Source organism: Schistocerca cancellata, chromosome 10 (genome assembly GCF_023864275.1).
Source record: "Schistocerca cancellata isolate TAMUIC-IGC-003103 chromosome 10, iqSchCanc2.1, whole genome shotgun sequence".
Lineage (NCBI taxonomy): Eukaryota > Metazoa > Arthropoda > Insecta > Orthoptera > Acrididae > Schistocerca > Schistocerca cancellata.
The window spans coordinates 125,632,615-125,656,216 of NC_064635.1; the positions used below are offsets into that span (position 1 = coordinate 125,632,615).

Consider the following 23,602-nt stretch of genomic DNA (forward strand, 5'->3'; position numbering starts at 1 on the left):
ATTTTTTCGACGATAGATTCGTACACTGCCCGAAAGATGGGAAAAAGTAGTGGCCAGCGATGGAAAAATACTTTGAATGATACATGTGTAACCAACTTGTTTCATTAAAGGCTCGCCCGCCTCTGTGGGCGAGCGGTTCTAGGCGCTTCAGTCCGGAACCGCGCTGCTGCTACGGTCGCAGGTTCGAATCCTGTAGCCGGCCGGAGTGACCGAGTGGTTCTAGGCACTACAGTCTGGAGCCGCGCGACCGCTACGGTCGCAGGTTCGAATCCTGCCTCGGGCATGGATGTGTGTGTTGTCCTTAGGTTAGTTAGGTTTAAGTAGTTCTAAGTTCTAGGGGACTGATGACCTCAGATGTTAAGTCCCATAGTGCTTAGAGTCATTTGTACCATTAAAGCCTCAAACGTTGGGGGAAAAAACGGCTGACGCAAAGTTGTACACCTTGTATGTAGAACTCGGTTTCCATTTGGAAAAGGGAGGGGCATGAAAACGGGGTGGCCTTCTAAAAGGAACCACCTCAACATTCGACTAAAGCGGTTCAGGGCCCCACAGGAAATTTGAATATTGGTACCCTTACGGGGTTTGAAGCCCGCTCGCCCACGACATAAATCCAGTGCCTTGACGACAGCACCGCCGCACGCCGTAACCAGTTGCGTGTCCGGGAGTTCAGATCCTGCGCTTTCCTGTTCTGTAGACGACGGTTCGACGACAGCGAAGGTGCCTTGTAGCACGCAAACAGCGCTCGGTGAACGAAGTGGCTGACCTAAGCACCGCGAATGAATATGCAAGTACAATCGTCAAACAGGTTCCGACGGCGTATGTGAGTTTGTTCAAACGTGTTTACTCGCGTCGTTACGGCGACAACATTCGCTTGCTTGCGTGCTTCCCTTTTAGACCTTTTTTTAATCTTTCGCGCCGCGGTATTTTTTCCAAATATTGTCCATTACATACCAGTTTCCATGCGGCCTCAATTACCTCACTTGACACTTCCTTCATGCCAGTAGCCCTTATGTGATTTATTGTGTACTTCTCTTGTAAGTGTGCTACTATTTTCGTTTAACTGATTCGTCTTCGTAGACATGTATTCGCTTCAGCGTTACGTATACTGAAAGTGGAACAACCCAGAGAAGATTATTGTCGCTCCCGAGCAAGGATGACTCGCACAACTTTGCAGCGTCCCACATTATAAAAATAAGATGAAAATGTAATATTTTTTTTAGTCAACGGCCTTCTGAATGGAGGCGAACTGTCACGAATTGCTCTCTTGAACGAAGTTCTTCACCTTGGAGTGGCAATTGCACCCTCGTTCTAAATTATCTGTTGGATACATTTCAGTCTGTCTTCCTCTACACTCTACAGTTCCCCCCCCCCCCCCCCTCCCCATATACTATGGAAGTTATTCCCTGATATCTTAGCAGTTCTCCAATAACACAGTTCTTTATAGTTGTCAGTTTCCTCCGTATGTTATTTTCTTCAACGATTACTCCACTTTCCTTACCAAGCTACTTAATTTTCAATAATGCTTCGATTCTCTTCTCTTCTTGCTTATCCACAGTCCATGTTTCACTACCGTACAATGCTGTGCTCCAAACCCACATTCTCAGGTACACAGGGTGTAAATTTTAAGTTGACAAACCAGAATAACTCGAAAAATAAGCTTCACACGAAAAAATGTGTAGAATAATAGGTTGATTATTCTCGAAGGTGCTAAAATTAGCACGCCACCCAAGCCTCCTGAGGATGGGGCTGGAGGCAACTTTAAAATTTCAAATGGGAACCCCCATTTTTTTATTGCAGAATCAGATTTAACGTAAAAAACTACGTACATTTTGTCTTAAGCATTTGTTTTGATTCTTGGTAGTTGGTGCTGTAATTCAAGAAAAAAAAATCTATATGATTATTGTTGTTATCCTGTATTCAGTAAGATGTACTTCATCATAATCGAAGGCAAGAGCTTCCTGTTATCACTTATGAGTGTCAAAGTTGTTTAGCAATGACAGAAATATGTTTTATGTAAGCTCAACCAGCTATTGAAGAGGTTTTTGATATGTTTTTGTTTTACATTCTTTTTTTAAGTTTATTTCTTTTGTTAGGAAAATGCGTTTTCTAGCGCTATATAATAAATCTGTATTGGTTTTCTGTTTTGTTTTTACAGCACCCCTCTGTTTCACATTTTCGCGACGTATTTCTTGAATAAAATACTCTCGGTGTACATGCCGCGTCAATTCAGGATAAAACTCCAAGCTTTCGACCACTAACTCCATGGTCGTCGTCAGGGATAAAACTGACTGTCGTGAACTATTCTTTTTTCCTTTGTTGTATTTCAATTCCCCATCGGGGCGGGCTGGCAGCAGCATATGCGCTGCTCTTCAGCCGAAAGACACAGAACAAACAATAGAAGACATTTAAAAATAACAAAGGAGAAGACATGGTGAACATAGATATGAGAAACAAGGAGAGTCGTGAACTAGCGAGGCTCCTACTTTTATATGCAAAGGACGGCTTCTGATTGGGTGGAATACGTCATAGCAACATCGATATGGCGGGTAGTGAAGTGGTGCCCTCTACTTCCATAGATGTAGTTTCTATCCCTCGTTGCTTTCAGCGCCATCCCTTGAATCAGGAGGTAAAGTGCGGGAAGTTTTTCTCTGCGATTTTTTTTTATCCAGTGCACTCTTCCAGGTGTTGCTAAGGGCATAGCTGTTGTCTCTGTTAAAAGAGTCATAAAGAGGCAAGGAATTGAAACAGTTTTCCTACCACCTAGGAAAATTAAGGAAATGTCGAGACCAGTCAAAGATAGTCTCGGCTTAAGAGTGCCGGGAATTTATACTACTCCTTGCGAATGCGGCAAGAATTACGTGGGCCAGTCTGTAAGAACCGTTGCCGACAGTTGCATCGAGCACCGGCGCCACCTGAAATACAGGTATTTGGAAAAATCAGTGGCGGCTGAGCATAGCTTGCTTAACAAGCATAAGATTTTATTTGAAGAAACCAGACCCACGCATCGAATTACTGGGACTCTTTGCTCCGGAGAACAGTCGAAATTTTAGCGACAATACACTACTGGCCATTAAAATTGCTACACCAAGAAGAAATGCACATGATAAACGGGTATTCATTGGACAAATATATTATACTACAACTGACATGTGATGACATTTTCGCACAATTTGGGTGCATAGATCCTGAGAAATCAGTACCCAGAACAACCACCTCTGGCCGCAATAATGGCCTTGATACGCCTGGGCATTGAGTCAAACAGAGCTTGGATCGCATGTACAGGTACAGCTGCCCATGCAGCTTCAACACAATACCACAGTTCATCTAGAGTAGTGACTGGCATATTATGTTGAGCCAGTTGCTCGGTCACCATTGACCAGGCGTTTTCAATTGGTGAGAGATCTGGAGAATGTGCTGGCCAGGGCAGCAGTCGAACATTTTCTGTATCCAGAAAGGCCCGTACAGGACCTGCAACATGCGGTCGTGCATTGTCCTGCTGAAATGTAGGGTTTCGCAGGGATCGAATGAAGGGTAGAGGCACGGGTCGTAACACATCTGAAATGTAACGCCCACTGTTCAAAGTGCCGTCATTGCGAACAAAGGGTGACCGAGACGTGTAACCAATGGCATCCCATACCGTCACGCCGGGTAATACGCCAGTATGGCGATGACGAATACACGCTTCCAATGTGCGTTCACCGGGATGTCGCCGAACACGGATGCGACCATCATGGTGCTGTAAACAGAACCTGGATCAATCCGAAAAAGTGACGTTTTGCCATTCGTGCACCGAGGTTCGTCGTTGAGTTCACCATCGCAGGCGCTCCTGTCTGTGATGCAGCGTCAAGGGTAACTGCAGCCATTGTCTCCGAGCTGATAGTCCATGCTGCTGTAAACGTCGTCGAACTGTTCGTGTAGATGGTTGTTGTGTTGTAAACGTCTCCATGTGTTGGCTCAGGGATCGAGACGCGGCTGCACGATGCGTTACAGCCATGTGGATGTCTGTCATCTCGACTGCTAGTGATACGAGGCCGTTGTGATCCAGCACGGCGTTCCGTATTATCCTCCTGAACCTACCGATTCCATATTCCGCTAACAGTCATTGGATCAACGCGAGCAGCAATGTCGCGATACGATAAAGCGCAATGGCGATAGGCTACGATCTGACCTTTATCAAAGTGGGATACGTGATGATACGCATTTCTCCTCCTTACACAAGGCATCACAACAACGTTTCACCAGACAACGCCGGTCAACTGCTGTTTGTGTATGAGAAATCGGTTGCAAACTTTCGTCATGTTAGCACGTTGTAGGTGTCGCCACCGGCGCCAACCTTGTGTGAATGCTCTGAAAAGCTAATCATCTGCATATCACAGCATCTTCTTCGTGTCGGTTACATTTCGCGTCTGTAGCACGTCATCTTCGCGGTGTAGCAAATGGCCAGTAGTGTATTTTGATAATATTCTTTATGTCTTCACATTTGCCTTACACGGGGCACAGTGTCGAAACCAACGCCGTGCCAAAGAAAAGCAAAATTTCCCCTTACTAGCCTGTGTGTGAATTCTGTACCTCAGATTCCAGGAGAGGACAAGCGCCTCCTATCGCCCCCTCTCCCCTTCCTTAAGGACACTGGTCTTGCGCGCCCCCAACTTTCTCCAGAACTAAAACTGACCATCCCCGACGTCGGTTGTGATACCACCACTTCACTGAGGTACTGAATCAAAATCATTTCGAGGACAGACAGCTTTGTTACAGAGTTGGTTATATTTACAGTTTTTCATAGGGCCGTGTGAACCGGTATACACTGCGCGTACTTGGGAGTTGGTCGGACGGAGCCGTGTGGGACACAGCAGTCAAGAGACTGCGCGCCGGCTGCAGACGCGGAGCGCCTCGGCTTGTCTGCGTTACGTAAGAGCCGGCACTCGACGTCCAGGCGGTGTTGCCGGCTGTGGCTTCGCTGGACCCAGCCGGCGCTGCCTCTGGGCTCCGGCAGACAACACGGAGACCAGACCGGCGTTACGTCACAGACACCTGCCACCACCAGCGAGGCGGAAACAGCGCCTGTAACAGCGTGACAGGCGGCTGGCGACACTTGCAAACAAACAGGGCAGAAATACGCTACCGAACAAAAGTTCTCGATCGTCTATCACATCTATGGGTTTGTGCTTAAAACAGGAATTTCGCATTGAATATCCTACCATATTCCCGTTCTGATAGTAAATCAAGAATGAACACGTAAAGGTTTGCGAGGTGCCGGGGCTAGCAGTGTATTTAACACTAAATTCTTCTCGATTCTTCAAATGGAAATCATGCTCTAAGCCCCCCCCCCCCCCCCATTTTTTAACTCCGACTTTTGCTGTTGCACATGGATTAACAAGAAACGCGAACTGACTGTAATTGACCCTGCAAGTGGAGTAGAAAAGAGTTTGGCACTTGCAATAACGTCATTGGATAGAAATTATTTAGATAAAGGAAAGTTTCATTAACGTAGTGAGAAATGAAAGGGTTGCCCTACCGATTAACAGAATGAAAGTTATGTCCAAAATAACAATTTGATTTATTATGAGTAAACTCAAAATAATAAACAAAACACATGAAACATTTACAATACATCAAATTTGATACTCAAATAAATGCTGTGAAGGTGAAGTTGTCCATAAACTAGATTCTGACATTTATGACCAAGTGGTATATGGAGCCTATTCCTTGCAACTCAAATCTTAAGAGAAACACCCAGCGAACCCAACATTAATTGCTTCTACAGTAGTTAGAACTCAGCAATGAACATCCAAGACAGAACCACGTAAGAAAAGACGGGAACAGGCGCGCTCTGCTGAGCTCTGATTATCACAGAGCAAAATTCCCTGATTTTCCGGTGCTGCGGACGTACATTACCAAGCTGTCTTCTTAACTGCAGGGACATGATCTGGCGTACCGGAAGCGATGGCTGGTTGTTTGGACATCCCATCGTGGTGATGATAATGTCGCGAGCATAGCCCGAAAAAAATTCTCCTGGTCCGGTTGTTACAGACTGAAGACTTCCTACTAGCACAAATACGCCTCTGAGGGAGATGAAGAAGGCTCGCTACACAATCACTGACAGTACAGTGAGTGATTTTAACAAGAGAAGTCACACAGTAACTCCAGTACAATCAACTTTAGCCAAAACTGCTCAAGACGGACAACATAGGCCGCTTGTATGCAGAATGCTCAGTTGCCAACTCTACTCGGAAAGTTACGTTGAAGTCGAAACTTCAGCAACTTCGTCAAACAGTTACAATTAAATGAAAGTATATTAGACAGCCAACGGAAGGCAGGCTGTCCAGAGCAGCGAGAGCTCAGTCTTGTAACCTACTCTGACCAAAAGTCGAGAGCCGACTCCCTCAAGAGCACCCGTACAAACCGAACACAGGACATTCTCGCCCCCACGACAGTGGTCGTGGTTAAACGTTCGAATCAGCAACTCGAAAACCGGCGGAAAAATCCCCTCTATTGCCGACGCACTACGATTCCACCAATGGAGATTCTTGGCGCCAATTCCTGCGCTGATTTTGCGCCCAGACGCTCTGTGAGGCCCCTGTGGGCGTGTCGCTCCCGCTCTTATGACAATGTTGGCATCTGGAAAGCTTCCACTCGACTCCCTCACACCCGTCGGCTTAACCCTTTCAAGATCAGCAGAACCCGCCTGTCACTGGACCACCCAGGTGACGATAGACGCTGCGTGGGAAGTCTGCGTGTGAAGGAATAGCGACTTTTCACTGCATGCAATTAGAGAGGAAAATCGAATTACTCAGGTTAGGCGCCTCTGTGGCATATTGGATGGCTAGCTGCATATTCGCAACATCACTCACATATCGTTGCCAATGGTGGTTCCATTCAAATAGGGCCCAATCCTTCGCCTGCCTGTGGAGCAATTACTTGTCATTATTTTACAGTCAAAGTTGTAAGACTATCGAAAGTACTGTGAACCGTTAATTTACTTTCAAAATCTTTTCTTAAAGAATTTACTTTATTTACTAGAGATTCATCAAGAACATTAACACATTTAATCATACTAGGTGAGTGTGGAAGTAGTTGCCAGGGAGTAACAGATGAAAATGGAATTACCTTTAACAAATAGGAATTTTTGAAAACAGATTTAAAATTTATAAGCAGAAAAGCACCCTCGAAATACAAAGTTACAATTTTATTTAGAGGCAGAAAGAACAACATTGACAGTATGAACCTTCCGGCTGAGAAGCTTGCTGCTCCCTTTCAACATGGCCGTAGACACGACCGCACACAACAACCTCTGAAAGACTACACTGGCGCAAATCTGCAACACACCAGACTATACCACACTATAAACTAAAAAATTTTAACAACTCACACAAACACATTAACTATGAGGGATGGGAATGGTACAAACACTCACACTAAGAAATTATTTGCCACCGAGAGTGCAATTTGTTTTTAAAAGGTGGAAGGGCGGCAATATTATAAAAATGACTATTTAAACAAAACCCGTGAAATTCAGACTTACACAAAATGTACAACATGCTCTACATTACACATATACCGCCTCGAAAGATGATAGGCAAGACAAAAACAACTATTAACGTATGGCAGATTGACAGGGGGATTACTGAACAAGCCGAACCGCAGATTTCTCTAACCCTCCCCAACTCCAAAAGGGAAAAACGGACCACCCAATTCACAAATAACCACCTTACCGCGGGTGGGCAAACGGAAAAAAATGGTGGGACGACCCCAAAACAAAGCGGCTGGTGGCCTCACCAAGAAAACAAGTAGAATTTAACAAGTAAATGAAACAACATATCTCTAACCACTTCCAATAACTGCGATTTCTGGCGAAGACCTGGCGCAGCACCCCCAAAACGCTCTCCCGAACCGTCTGCTGCCAGCCGCTTCAACGGACGCAGGAAGGCGCGCCGATCTCCCGTCTCACGGCGTTGCAGCTCGTCCCGGCCAGCCCGATGTCGTGGTTTCACTCCTGTTGCTTTCTTGTCAACCGGGAAGCCACTACCCCTTTCTATACGGGACGGCCCACTGGACTCACGTGGGGACCTCACATGCGCCGACGCTCAAGGCGGACAAGTCATCTCGTGTCTGAGTGCGCGACTGACCAACCGACCGATCCGACCGCCAATGACCGTTGCCCGAGCAACTCGAGCAGAATAGCGGCCTAACGCGCAGACTCAGATGCAGGAACTCAGCCCCGACTGGGCGACCACTAGCTGAGTTCTGTTACTGGCGGAGTGGCAAGACTCATTTTCTGACTTAAAGTTTGATCCAAACGACGAACATACTCGCACTCCGACGACAGACAGACACCAACTGCCGCACAAATGCGGACGAGAGACAGACCAGCAACTGGTGACGCGAGACTGACCTAGCATCACTCCGACTGACCAACTGCCAAGCTCATAGCGCCCGTTAAATGCACCTGAACAGGCAACCTTTCAGCTTTCCCACCAGAGGCAGACACCAAATCTGCGATTGCCACAGACGCGCCACCTACAGAAACGGAGGGCGACTGCTTCAATCAACGCGCTGCAAAACAGCAATTTTTTTACCATGGCTCATTCTGTAGACTAATCGTAAGTAAGTGTAGCCTACAGTAGTCTTCCTAGTAGCTAGTGCAGCATCATGATGGTCGCATCCGTGTTTGGCGACATAGCGGTGAACGCACATTGGAAGTGTGTATTCGTCATTGCCATACCGGCGTATCACCCGGCGTGATGGTAGGGGGTGCCATTGGTTACACGTCTCGGTCACCTCTTGTTCGCACTGACTGCACTTTGAACAGTGGACGTTGCATTTCAAATGTGTTACGACCCGTGGCTCTACCCTTCATTCGATCCCTGCGAAACCCTACATTTCAGCAGGATAATGCACGACCGCGTGTTGCAGGTCCTGTACTGGCCTTTCTGGATACAGAAAATGTTCGACTGCTGCCCTGGCCAGCACATTCTCCAGATCTCTCACCAACTGAAAACGTCTGGTCAGTGTTGGCTGAGCAACTGGCTCGCCACAATACGCCAGTCACTACTATTGATGAACTGTGGTATCGTGTTGAAGCTGCATGGGCAGCTGCACCTGTACACGCCATCCAAGCTCTGTTTGACTCAATGCCCAGGCGTATCGAGGCCCTTATTACGACCTGAGGTGGTTGTTCTAGGTACTGATTTCCCAGGATCTATGCACCCAAATTGCGTGAAGATGTAATCACATGTCAGATCTAGTATAATATATTTGTCCAATGAATACCCGTTTATCATGTGCATTTCTTCTTGTTGTAGCAATTTTAATGGCCAGTAGTGTAGATTATTGTCCCTTTCTCATAGTATGCACTCCTTCTCTAGCTCCAGTAGGGGTCCACTCCAACACGCTGGCGCTGGAATTCCTGCGCCTATTACTAGCAAAAATTAACACAACTGCAACATACCTACCCAACATCGGTCCCTAGTCCCCACCAGGACACACAGACTCTTCCCCCTAATCAGTTAAGCATGAAAGTAGTTTACCATTCGTCCGTTATCAAAGTAGACCCATTAAACAGTTGCCGTGACAACAGTCAGTTTTTCAGCGGGAGATGTACTGTAGTACACTCTACACTTCTTAATTTCTGGACCGAAATACATCAACTGAGAACTGAAAGTAACATTTTCTGTGTTATAAGAGACGAAAAAAGTCTGAAAAATCTAGACGGAGATGTCCACTTCAAGAAACTGGTCTTCTCAAACTGCTTGAGGACCAACACAGCAAAAAAAATCTGTCGTCTTGATTCATTGGCAGGTCGTTAAAAGTCGATTGTATTGGCAAATCTGTAATTGTGCTGGGAGGTTTCCCGTATTCCTCTCGTCGAATTGTTATGCTTTATCCAAACAACGCAAAAATGTAGACATGAAAACACATCTTATGGATCTTTAGTCATGCAAATCAACATAAAAAAACAGAAGGATTCCGAATAACGCTGTAAATTCAACGTGTATCATACGTTCAATTTGCGTTTTTAATATTTCTTCATCTCGAGGAGTGTTAATGAGCGACATTTTTGCTGTTTATTTCGTTAGTAATCAACAGTTGTTGCTCACGTTTTTTGGTACAAAAATGGATAGTTTTAAAATATTGCCCCCCCCCCCTTGCATAAATTTCTGCGGAATCTCGCGCGCTAGACAATTCCTATCTTATGACTCATCCTCGAACATTAGTGGAAGAAACGCGAACCTACGTTTATGTGGAAACAGAAGTGGCATTGTACGGCGCAGCAACGATGAAAAAACATTTTAATTCACGAAGACGATTAGCTTCAGTGGAAAAGAATAGCGAAGATAAGATACACTGACAACATTATTACCTTCGTTGGGAGCGAGAAACAATTACGGCACATAACGAAATGAATTATCGACTGAGCAGAGAATATGGAGTGGGAGTACCCCAAGACAGACGAAAGTGATGACCGGTAGCAGAAATGAGATCGGTGATAAAACGGGGATCAGGGAATAGACGACGTAAAATAAATTGGTGCCTTGGAATCAAAGTACCGGACGGATGCTCTACTGGCGTTTCAATTTGATTGCTTCAGTGTGTCCCTCATGGGACAAAACATTCACTGCCGAGCGGTTCTAGGCGCTTCAGTCCGGAACCACGCTGCTGCTACGGTCGCAGATTCGAATCCTGCCTCGGGCATGGATGTGTGTGATGTCCTTAGGTTAGTTAGGTGTAAGTAGTTCTAAGTTCTAGGGGACTGATGACGTCAGATGTTAAGTCCCATAGTGCTCAGAGCCATTTGAACCACTGATAGACTACTTTACTACACCTGCTTCCATATACAGATTTTGTTGATGGCTGTCGTGGAGAAAAACTTTCATCAATGCTCTCGTGCGTGGGAGATCTCACAACAGTCAAAAGGCAGACATTTTGCCACAATTCACTCGAGTATTCCGCGAAAAACCTGATTGTCCCAAATAAAGTTATCCAGACGTCATACCACTACCATAAAGCGCATCCGGCCAGGTCATGGCTGTTACCCTTCACATCTTAGCAGGATGAAAGTTCAGTCACCTCCATACAGCAAAGACCACTCAGTATACATTGCAGACCTCAATCGTGTGATACTAGGTTGCTAACGCTATGACAGACAACGCTGCAAGTTTGTTTAGGCCTTAATCAGAGCAGGAATCCCTCAACCTACATATGAGACGGACCTGCTTCGACAGCTGACCACAACGGACTATGTCAGTGTTGTCCGGTTTCTATAAGAAGCGGATATCCAGTTATAAGTCAGGCAGAAACGTTCCAGCACGAGAAGTTGGGATATATGGACTGTGCTGAGTGCTTGAATTTACAGGCTGTACCATGAAGTTTACCTGGAATCAATGTAATTTCTAATGTGTGTGCTGTATGTGTGATATTGTATACCAGATCTGTAGTTGGTTGGTTGGTTGGTTTGGGGAAGGAGACCAGACAGCGAGGTCATCGGTCTCATCGGATTAGGGAAGGACGGGGAAGGAAGTCGGCCGTGCCCTTTGAAAGGAACCATCCCGGCATTTGCCTGGAGCGATTTAGGGAAATCACGGAAAACCTAAATCAGGATGGCCGGACGCGGGATTGAACCGTCGTCCTCCCGAATGCGAGTCCAGTGTCTAACCACTGCGCAACCTCGCTCGGTAGATCTGTAGTTACTCACTTCTCTGGCTAAATGGCTAATGCCAAAGGCCAGTAAATTATTAAAAAGAAAAAAAAAACAGGGAGAACATAAAAGACTAGCACAGGCAAAGAAGTCATTCCTGCTCAGAACGAGTCTATTGGTGTCAATGGCCTCAAGGAGTTTCTGAGAATGTACAACTCGAGCACTGTATGACCAGGGAGTGTACCGTGGACTGTGTAACGCCCCAACGACCCCCTTAAAGTTAATTAAGAAAGAACATGAAGTAGGGAAAGTTATCTTGGCAGTTACGACATCTTTGCCGATGAGCTAACACGAAAGAGTTTTGTCAACGACTTCATTGCACACCACTGAGCATATTTGTTAGCGAAAGAGAAAGAAGAGTATTTCAGCAATGGACAAATATTCATGTGACAAATGTGAAATTAATATCTCAAAAGTTAAGTCCAAAGTAATGTCATCAGAGATAACTTTTATGTGGAAGAGAGTTGTAAGCGCAACGAAGAAATTCCACGCGCCTACAATGCTCTTCCACAGAAGAAGTCGCTTGCTAGAACTCATCCAGTGCAGACGTACGAGAGCAGTTATGATCTGAGTTACTGAGATTGCGAATCGTGACGAGATTGTTTTCGAGTTTAGAAGTGTTTGTTGCGTGACGGGATACACGGCTTAAGAAACTGATTTTATGAACTGAAACAGGAAAAGATAGACTCATACTACGGGTTAATTGAAATCTAATGACGGAATTAGTGAACATTGGACTTGACTTTAAATTAGTTGGACCTTAAGGAAAAGTGAACATTCTATGAAAGAATACACGCAATTAGTCTTGAGTAGCACCCAAGTACGCGACATCATGAAGAAAAACAATTACGCTAAAGTGTTGAGTTGTGGTAATTGCAAAGAAACTATAACTCAATCTGACTGACTTAACTAAACTACTCTGTGTGCGTGTGGTGCGGGAGTTATAAGTATTTAGTTAAAAAATACCAATAAACTGTTCTTTACCAGTTAAATACCCTGTGTGGACTACATCATTAAATAGTTTGATAAATGACTAAATCAACGACTACTCATAAAGACTATTTCATTGAAGTGCAAATATTCACGTCATTAGTTGAGAAGTGAACTTTAAAATATTTTCGTATTACGACGCAATCTTACAAAGACGGAATCAAAGAGTATCTCTGGATCTCGCTGCATACCAGCACAACAATTCCATAGCAACGAGACAACAGCGTAAGAAAAAACTGTTAACTAAAATATTTCCTCGCAATCAGTGGTGTGTGCTACGCGAACGAGAGAAGAATTAATAACTATTGCAAATCCGGGCAATTAAAAATACAATATTAATAATAAAAAGCATCAATTATACGAGCTCGCATAAGTGGAAACGCTGCGGACTTGTAATTGAGATACAACGACTACGCGAGGAACGCCTTTTAAGAAGTTTTTCAGGCTTTTTTCGCTAATCTACGGGGACTGACGTTATATCGCATCGTGTCTCTACTCTGCCGCGAGAGCTGTGGCAGTAGCAGCTCTACGGTGTCGACTACATCAGCACGCGGTTGGAGTGCGGGGACACGCGCCACAACTGTGACGGAACTAGAAAATAAGAGAATCTAAGTGTTTGATATGTTCTGTAAAATGATGCTGAGATTTACGTGGAGTGATAAGAAGTGAGGACGTTCTCCACAGAATCGGCGAGGACAGGAATATGTAGAAGACATCGACAAGAGGAAGGGACAGGATGATAGGGCATGTATTATCACGTCAGCGAATAACTTCCATGGAACTGAAGGGCTCAGTAGAGGGCTAAAACTGTAGGGAAGGACAACGATGGGAACGAATAACTGAGGGCGACAGGTGCATATGCTACTCTGAGAAGAAGATTCTGGAGAGGAAGTCGTGGGGTGTCACACCAAATCAGTTAGATGTCTGATAAAAAGAGTGAAAAGGGAAAAGAATCGCCCAGAGCGTAGAACGTGATACCTTAATCAGGTAAGTAGGTTAGGGAATTTAAAAAGGAAATTGTGGTTTGGGTTATGTAAAGAAGGAATTACTGCAGTGCGGACCAGTATGAATAGAATTTCTAGTCAACTGAGAACGGAGTTATAAACCCACAGGGTTCAATATTAGGTCCACTTCTATTCTTTACATTCATGAATGACCTTCCACTTAAAATTCAACAGGCAAAATTGGTACTTTTTGCAAACGATACTAGTGTCATAACAAACCCCACAAGAGAGAAAGCAACAGAAGAGGTAGTAAAAGATGTTTTCTACACTACTGGCCATTAAAATTGCTACACCAAGAAGAAATGCACATGATAAACGGGTATTCATTGGACAAATATATTATACTAGAACTGACGTGTGATTACATTTTCACGCAATTTGGGTGCATAGATCCTGAGAAATCAGTACCCACAACAACCACCTCTGGCCGTATATAACGGCCTTGATACGCCTGGGCATTGAGTCAAACAGAGCTTGGATGGCGTGTACAGGCATAGCTGCCCATAGCTTCAACACGATACCACAATTCATCAAGAGTAGTGGCTGGCGTATTGTGACGAGCCAGTTGCTCGGCCAGCATAGACCAGACGTTTTCAGTTGGTGAGAGATCTGAAGAATGTGCTGGCCAGGGCAGCAGTCGAACATTTTCTGTATCCAGAAAGGCCCATACAGGACCTGCAACATGCGGTCGTGCATTATCCTGCTGAAATGTAGGGTTTCGCAGGGATCGAATGAAGGGTAGAGCCGCGGGTAGTAACACATCTGAAATGTAACGTCCACTGTTCAAAGTGCCGTCAATGCGAACAAGAGGTGACCGAGACGTGTAACCAATGGCACCCAAACCATCACGCCGGGTGATACGCCAGTATGGCGATGACGATTACACACCTCCAATGTGCGTTTACCGCGATGTCGCCAAACACGGATGGGACCATCTTACTGCTTTAAACAGAACCTGGATTCATCCGAAAAAATGACGTTTTGCCATTCGTGCACCCAGGTTCGTCGTTGAGTATACCCTAGTTCGAGTCGCGGTCGTTTACTGTGCCTACACTGCTTGTACTCTTACATTTCGGCTTTGGACGGAAGACCGCAATAACAACAACAATTCATTTAATACAACATTTTATTTAATAAAATTTGTTTAATTACAGTAACGTAAGATGCTGTGTCTGATTAGTGTTCCTCTTTACATCAAATACTCTGTGTTCCCCTGTGGCAGATGTCAGTTAAACTGAAATGTGACAGGCACTACCGTGGTAGTGTTTGTCCCATTAAATTACGATTGAAAGAATTTGTTACTACTTTTTCCACCGTTCAGAGAATTCAATTTAATTCACTTCTTTCGTAATAAAAGGTGATGAAAAAGGATAAGGTGAATGTCAACGACAGTAAAGCAGGCGAAATGGAACCTTCTTGAAATGAATCAAGTGATTCCTAGGGAATTACATTAGACAGTAAAAGTAGGATATGTGTTTTGCTATTTGGGGAGCAAAAAACTGGCGATGGCCGAATTAGAGGGGGTATGAAATGCGGCCTTGCAATAATAAGAAAGGCAGAAAAGTATATTGCCATTTAATACAAATTTAAGCGTTAAGAAGTCTTTTCCCAGCGTTCGTTGTACGGATGTGGAACTGGAACGATAACCAGGTCAGACAAGAAGAGAATACAGGGTTCCGAAAAATGTTGCTAAAGGAGAATGCTGAAGATTAGGTAGTTAGATCAAGTAACTAATGAAAAGGTCAGCAGCTGAACTGGAAAGGAATGAAGTTTGTAGTACAAATTTACAAAAAGAAGGGACATGTTGGTAGGGCACATCCTGACGAGTCACAAAATAGTTAATTTCTTAATGAAGAGAAGTTTGGGAGTTATAAATTGTAGTTCGACGCAAAGGCTGGTTGCAAAAAAGCAGTTCAAGCGGATGTAGTCTGCTGTAGTGATGCAGAGATGAAAAAGCTTTTACAGGCTGAACTAGTATCGAACTGAAGACCACAAGGATGAAGAGTATAGTCGAATTAAGTTTGTGGAAGGTGGGGAAAATTTGATAGTAAAGATGAAAATTGTCTAAATTTGGAGTTCGATCGTATCGAAACGCGAGGTACGGTAAAGTCATACGTATATGGGAGGAGGCATCTTGTGCGTATCGTGTTTGTCAAACTGCGAGGGAACCAGATAACGTTGTTCCAATATTTGAGTCGGATGCGGCGTCCTTTTAGTGCAGTAATCTTGCCTTTCTCAAAGGGGCGCTATAGACGGGGCTCTTCCTGTCTCGCAGATGCGACTGAACGCAGCAACGTGGTCCGCCGTTTTAATGCGTAGTTGTTGTTGTGGTGGCCTGCACTCAGAACCCCCGATTGATGTCGCTTTGTGCGCTGGTCTGTGAAACTCTTTATCTCTCCATAATTCCGTTTTCAGACCTTGCCCTCTGTCTATAATTTCTACTCGCCACATTTAGCTCTTTTACCAAATTATTTATTCTTTGGATGCCACAGGGTGTGTCCTACAAGCTGAGATGTATCTCGGGGGAAGATTACTGTAGTAGTCGATACCAACGTTTATAAAAAGTTCGATACTAATTTCTATCTGAATTATGCGATAATTTGATCACGTATAAGTAGAGTCGTAAAAATACCGAAGGCTACCGTAGATTGTCGCTAGTAAGCGCAGCTACGGTAGTTTTCCTGGTAGCCTTGGTAAGTTAAGATAGTAACCGCATTACCTGTGCCATATGTGTTGCATACCAATTGGGCGTTACCTCATTTCGATGGCTTTGTCTGCATATGCGACCGGAAACTGTGAACTGTCAAGAAAATGTCTGTAGATCCCACTATGTGATCAAAAGTATCTGGACATCCCCCAAAACATACGTTTTTCATATTAGATGCATTGTGCTGCCACCTACTGCCAGATACCGCATATCAGCGACCCCAGTAGTCATTAGACATCGTAAGATACCAGAAGGGGCGCTCCGCGAAACTCATGGACTTCGAACTTGGTCAGGTTGTAAGTAGGCTGTTTAGGTTTTTATGCTGGTAACGCCACGTAGCGCTCAATATGAAAATCACTGGCTGTGCTGTGTGCAGTCTGTGGCTGGTTGGCATTGTTGGAATTCGCTATTGTAGTGTTGGGCAGTTGGCTGTTAACAGCGGGTAGTGTTGCGCAGTTGGAGGCAAAGACCTTGTAAAAAATAACTAGACCCACTGATGGCGCTGCAGTCGCGGGATAATTTGAACCTTCGGCTGGACGCCATTATAGTGGTTGTAGTCTGATGTGTAGTATTGTTGTTTATGAAGACCCTGATTCAACGTTGTATATTTGTTGGGGCGTACATACAGTATTTGTTACTCGTAATTATATTGTCTGTACGTTCCAATCAAAAGAAGTACAATGGTGAAGAGCTGTACAGCGATTAATTGTACAAATAAATTCGAGAAAGGAACGACTATTACGTTTCACAGATATGTGAATATTTTAAGTTGTTTTGTATGTCAGTGCACTTGCTTAATAAATGTTTTTGTAACACGGTATTAGCATAATGTCTGTGCAACTATTTGCAGGTTTCCTTTCTCAAAACCACAGCTCTTACAAAAATGGTTACACGCTGTCAGCAGGCAAGATTTCCGACCGACAGAATACCATTTTATATGTTCTGATCATTTTGAAGAAAGTTGGCTGATCGGTAGTGTTTTCATGGTTTAGATTAGGTTGAAACTTGATAATTTGGTCGTGAGTGGCCAAAGCACTATGCCATATATAACGCACTTCTCGCCATAAAATCTAAAGCAAGGTAGAGTCATAAAATATCTATTAATATGTGGGCAAATCTTCGAGTATTAAATGCATTTTGCGTACATCTATCGTTAATGAACTACGAAAAATGATAGGGGTCCAGTACATAACTTTTAGCTACGGCAGATTCCATGTAGTACGTAAGATAACTTCATAAACAGTGACTAGTTGCTTTTTGTTCATAAATTAAAAAGTATATTGTAGTAACGTATTTAAATGAGGCATTATGTTTGTGAACTAACTCAAGGGAAGGCATTTTATAACCAAAAGTGATGTATAAATATTCGAACTCCGCGCGTCAGTTTACCACTGTAATGGCCGCCGCCCAGCTATTCAGTTTGTCCGCTCTTCACAGTCGACCACTCGTGCGGTTGTGGGGGCCTGGTTGGAGGTGAGCCGCCCAGCAGTGGTGGATGTGGCGAGTGAGATGGCGGAGTTTTGAGAGCGGATGATCTGGACAGAGACAGTAAATTTGTAAGACTGGATGTCATGAACTGATATATATATATATATATATATATATATATATATATAATGACTTTTGAACACTGTTAAGGTATTTACATTGTTTGTTCTCTATCAAAATCTTTCATTTACTAAGTATGCCTATCAGTAGTTAGTGCCTTCAGTAGTTAGAATCTTTCATTTAGCTGGCAGTATTGGCGCTCGCTGTATTGCAGTAGTTCGAGTAACGAAGATTTTTGTGAGGTAAGTGATTCATGAAAGGTATAGGTTATTGTTAGTCAGGGCCATTCTTTTGTAGGGATTATTGAAAGTCAGATTGGTTGCGCTAAAAATATTGTGTGTCACTTTAGTGAATGTCTGAGTACGTTCAGTTTTGCTCAGCTGTTTGAAAATCAAATAATATAAGATGTTTATCAGCAGAGTAATTTATTAATTTTTCTAAGGGGACGTTACACCAGAAGGGGCGCTCCGCGAAACTCATGAACTTCGAACTTGGTCAGGTGATTGAGTGTCACTTGTGTCATGCGTCTATACGCGAGATTTTCACACTCCTAAAAATCTTTAGGTCCACTGTTTCCGATGTGGTAGTGTAGTGGAAACGTGAAGGGACACGTACAGCACAAAAGCGTACAGGCCGACCTCGTCTGTTGATTGACAGAGATCACCGGCAGTTGACGAGGGTCGTAATGTGGAATAGGCAGACGTCTATCCAGACCATCACACATGAAATCCAGACTGCATCAGGATCCACTGCAAGTACTATGACAATTACGTGGGATGTGAGAAAATTTGGATTTCATGGTCGAGTGGCTGCTCATAAGCCACACACCACGCCGGTAAACGCCAAACGACGCCTCGCTTGGTGTAAGGAGCGCAAACATTGGACGATTGACCAGTGGAAAGACGTTGTGTGGAGTGATGAATCACGGTACACAATGTGGCGATCCGACGGGAGGGTGTGGGTATGGCGAATGACCGGTGAACGTCATTTTCCAGCGTGTGTAGGGCCAAATGGTGTTATGGTGTAGTCGTCTTTTCCATGGAGGGGGCTTGCACTCCTTGTTGTTTTGTGTGGCACTATCACAGCACAAGCCTACGCTGATCTTTTAAGCACCTCCTTGTTTTCCACTATTGAAGAGCAATTCGGGGATGACGACTGCATCTTTCAACACGATCGAGCACCTGTTCATAATGTGCGGCCTGTGGCGGAGTGGTTACACGACAATAACATCCCTGTATGGACTGGCCTGCACAGAGCTCTGATGTGAATCCTGTAGAACATCTTTGGGATGTTTTGGAACGCCGACTTCGTGCCAGGCCTCACCGACCGACATCGATACCTCTCCCCAGTTGACCACCACGATGGACGAATTTGTTCGCATTTTCGAGAGCTGCCATTCCCCAAGAAACCTTCCAGCTACTGACTGAAAGTATACCTGCGAGGGTGGAAGCCGTCATCAAGCCTACGTGTGGGCCAACGCCATATTGAATTCCAAATCCTCAAACCACACACACACACAAATGGCTCTGAGCACTATGGGACTTAACTGTTGAGGTCATCAGTCCCCTAGAACTTAGAACTATTTAAACCTAACTAACCTAAGGACATCACACACATCCATGCCCGAGGCAGGATTCGAACCTGCAACCGTAGCAGTCGCGTGGTTCCAGACTGTATTGAATTCCAGCATTACCGATGAGGACGCCACGAACTTGTAAGTAATGTTGATTCATCTGCCCGGATACTTTTGATCACATAGTGTACAAAGGGCTGCGTTACCTATGGAACATTTTTGTTACACATTGTTATCCCCCTGTCGGTTACTCACAAGTGAACAGTGCTTATGGCAAAACTGAAATTGTTTAATTCAGGTTTCATTCGAGAACTGGTGATTTGAAACATGGAATAGAGGGATGCTGTAGTAAAAAAACAGCGCTAAAAAAGCAGTTTCCTCAGAAATTTTTAAAAATTAAGTAAACAATGGAAAACATAAACATATCAAACATCGCTTTAATACTACGTCGAGGTTATATAAAACACGATTCTGTCATTGCTAAACAACTTTCGAATTTATCAGCTAGAACAGGAAACTCTTTCCTGTCATAATGATGAAGAATGTTCCACTGAGTACAAAATAACGATACTAATTATACCGATTTTTTGTGTTTTTGCATGTAAACTGCGCTTGCATCAAAAGTAGTTCTTTTGGTTACACAAAGGAGCAGAAGTTACGCGAGCAGCTCTCTCTCTCTCTCTCTCTCTCTCTCTCTCTCTCTCTCTCTCTCTCTCTCTCTCTCTATATATATATATATATATATATATATATATATATATATATATATATATATATATATAGAGAGAGAGAGAGAGAGAGAGAGAGAGACAGAGAATCACAGCTAGACTGAAAGCCTCAGTGAAAAAGTGGATAGAACAAACATATACAGGATGCAATAAAAACGGCTGAAGGCAACAATTAAATGTCAAAATTTTAAAACATATTACCATGCAGAAGGCCGCATTGTTTACACTTAAGGAGAAATTTGAGAATAAGGCTCTAAGTGGGTGAAGGCTCATAGTTGATTTTCCAAAAAATCGAAAAAATTCCTTAACCTATAAGTTTTAAGTAGCCGAAAGCACACTAAATGAAAAAGGAACGCAACGACAATAAATTTAAGAATTAGGTTTTAAGTGGCTGAAGTCACACAACCGATTTTCCAAAAATTCAAAATACCTTAAACCTCTAGAGCCGAACGGTGTGGCCGAGCGGTTCTAGGCGCTACAGTCTGGAACCGCGCGACCGCTACAGTCGCAGGTTCGAATCCTGCCTCGGGCATGGATGTGTGTGATGTCCTTAGGTTAGTTAGGTTTAAGTATTTCTAAGTTCTAGGGGACTGATGACCTCAGAAGTTAAGTCCCATAGCGCTCAGAGCCATTTGAATCTTAAACCTTTCAGTTTAAACTGACTGACAGCGCATTAAATGAAAAGATAGCACAACAAGAATAACTTGCAGCAAAATATCCACTTGCCAGAATTCAAACTTACTCATACTGGCTGAAGGCCCATGTTTTTGATAAAACACAATACATTTTTTTCTTTTAAAGCATTGCCTATAACAGATTACCAACAGGCCATTAAACACCAATGAAAAGGACGGCACTCCGACGCATCCAGAGGGGGGGGGGGGGGGGGGGGGCTGCCCTCGAATCGTTAACGTTCACTTAGGTGAGACAGGTGGTGGGCCCAACTACACTTGATCCGTCGGTAACCCAAACAAGAGACAGTCACGGACCGACAGACCAAACGACTTGCTAACCACCAATAGGTGCATGAACTCAAGGACCAAACTGTTACGGACGTGATTATAAACAATGAAATATGTATTAAGTTGTCAAACTACACACCGTGTTACAAAGCGACAACACGTGAGGAAAGGACACTACCTGAAACTACGTTAGTGGCCAGAGCAGGTAACCAGAACACTAACGGCCACAAGGCAGAAAATTCCGCTGGTGCACTTGAATTATAGTGAACCAATATAGTTCCGTACAGCGGCTCGATTTCACCACTACAAACACTCGGTGCTGCTCACAGGAAAAGCTCCCCAACAGCGAACCACCAAAACGAATGACACACGTGAACGGGCGTGGTTTGGGTACTTAAGAAATGAAATGGTTGAAATGGCTCTGAGCACTATGGGACTTAACACCCAATGTCATCAGTCCCCTAGAACTTAGAACTACTTAAACCTAACTATGCAAAAACAGACAATGTCTTATGGGATAACAACAATCAGTGATTTTATAATGTTACTTACAATCCGTCTTGACTGCAAATTTTTTATTCATATGACCGTTTTCGGTTCATTCAAAACCATCTTCAGATCTGTAAAAATAATGATACTAATTTACTATTTCACGGAAGCCAAGCTTTTTCATCCTATCTAATCAACATCAAATGTACCAGAACGTACCTGATATTTCAGTTACAGGAGTAACCCGTCTAAATCCAGCAACTTTCACATGCTACGTCACATAAATTTGGTTGGCACTGGGGGAAATGATTGAACTAGTGGAAATGTTGGAACAAGTCTTGTCGTTCAATTACTTTACTTGCAATGGTAAAATTTATCAACAGAAAGACGGGCTGGCAATGGGGAACAGTTTAGCTGGGACGCTGGCTGACATTTTTGTAAATCACTTAGAAAACAAATTCTTTGATGAAAATCCTAATATCGCTGAGAAAATTGTATACTACAGGAGATATGTTGACGACTCCATTTTATTATACAAAGGAGATAAAAATGATATCGAAGCACAAAAAATGAGCTCTCAACACCGAAAATTAGATTCACCATGGAATTTGAAGAAAACAACCGTATAGATTACTTAGATTTAACACTAATAAAGAAAGATGGGAAGCATGAATTTAGGATATTCAGAAAACCTACGTGTACAGATCTAGTTATCAATGAGCGCTCTTGTCACCCACCGCGATACAAATGGGCATATTTTACTTCGATGGTATACAGGCTACTAAGATTGCCACTAAGCCAACAGGAAGTAGAAAAGGAGTTAAGTATTTTAAAACAAGTGGCCGTAGCGAACGGATATACGTGTGAGCAGGTGATGAATATTTATAGGAAGATAAAGAAGAGGCAAATGGAACAACTAGAAGGAAGTCAAGTAGCAGTTAAGAGGAACAACAAGAAAAAATATGTAGCTCCGACTTACAATGGAAGAATTACAGACAAAATTGAAAGATGCTTTCGTAAATCCGACGTTAAAATAGGGTTCCGAACATATAACACGTTAAAATTGAAGCTCCGGCATAGAATATGTAATAGTAGGAATAAATTTCAGGATTCAGGTGTATATAAGATCAAATGTAATGACTGCTGTAAACAATATATAGGGCAGACTGGTAGGAACTTTGAAACCAGATTCAGGGAACACACCTACTCTCAAAACAAAACAGCTTTTGGGGCGCATATGGCTGTGACAAAGCACTCAGTCACGAACATTGAACACAATTTAGACATCCTGCATAGAGCTCATAAGGGACGGTTTCTTAACATTTTGGAAGAGATTGAAATTTACTCCCACAAAAATAAAGATCCGGATTTAATCATCAACGACCAAAGCGAATTCAATCATAACGCCTATTTTAGCATTTATGACGACCTACTAAGATGACAACTGTTGAGTGTGGAGGTCCAGGCCGAGGGATGAGAGATGGTGCGCGGTGGAGAAGCCGGAAGACGCGTGCAGCGCCTGGCGTCGTTGACGGGGCCCTCCTGTGCGGCCCTCTTGCCCGCGGCGATGGACGTCAGACGACTGAGCGGACCGCGGCACAACACCGAAATGGCGGGAACCACGGAAGCAGACCGCAGAGGAAAACAAGTTCACACCAGCACCATAGATATATAAATCGCCCTATGCTTTTTAGATCGTATAAAAATGATAATTTTACTGTTTTTTAATTCTGACAAGTACATATTTTAACCTTGACATCTACATATTTTAATTAAGCATTTTTAATATATAAAAAAAGAAACATCTACTGAATACAGTATGTGCAACTGGACTGTAACAAATGTACCAGACGCCACCTGTCGGTAATAGTGTTATAATTAATATAAATGACGTGCACTCTGCCAA

The 23,602-nt window shown here is 43.7% G+C and overlaps 1 non-coding gene across 1 annotated transcript; it reads left to right on the plus strand.

Moving 5' to 3' along the window:
• Positions 1-1,081: 1,081 nt before the first annotated feature.
• On the plus strand, positions 1,082-1,188 carry LOC126107086 (U6 spliceosomal RNA). The gene has a single exon (XR_007523498.1). It is a non-coding gene; the product is annotated as a U6 spliceosomal RNA (small nuclear RNA).
• The last annotated feature ends 22,414 nt before the right edge of the window (positions 1,189-23,602 follow it).